The following is a 602-nucleotide window of genomic DNA, read 5'->3' as shown; positions in this document are numbered from 1 at the left end:
GATTAATCAGAACTGGCTTTGACAAGCACTGTGGCAATTGAACAATTAAAACAGACATTCGGGGGTGGGGGAAGAAGAATGAACTGGGGAGGAGGGTAGAGAAAACAGTGCAACAATGAATGAATGAGAACGCAAAATCCCTATAAATGTTCATTAAAACTAATAAAATTTAATAATAATTAAAGAAAATATTTACAACTCTGACAATTATCACTAAAGACAGACACGTAGAGATATAGAAGGATTAGTATAAAGAGAAACTGCAGGAAGAAGTGGAAAACGTGTGGTTTCATTACAGCAATTGAAATGAATGATATTGAGCAAAATGTGTAGATAGAGTTGAATTAAAAATTACTTCGCTCAGTAATTGCCATTCAAACTACAATTTTAAAAATAATATACGTGAATGGAACCATACACTGCATAACATTTGAGATTGGCTTTCTTTCACTCAGTACAATGTATCAATAGTTTGTTGCCGAGCAGTATTTTATGGTATGAATGTGCCACTGTTTTTGTTTGTCTCTTTTTGACCATTCACCTGTTTCTAGTTTTGGTTATTGTAAACAAAGACAAGAGAGAGAGAGAAAAAGAGAGAGAGA

Source organism: Elephantulus edwardii, unplaced genomic scaffold (assembly GCF_000299155.1).
Source record: "Elephantulus edwardii isolate Elephantulus edwardi_28Jun2011 unplaced genomic scaffold, EleEdw1.0 scaffold00051, whole genome shotgun sequence".
NCBI lineage: Eukaryota > Metazoa > Chordata > Mammalia > Macroscelidea > Macroscelididae > Elephantulus > Elephantulus edwardii.
The sequence above is the reverse complement of the archived record's forward strand: the minus strand, read 5'-3'. Positions refer to the sequence as shown.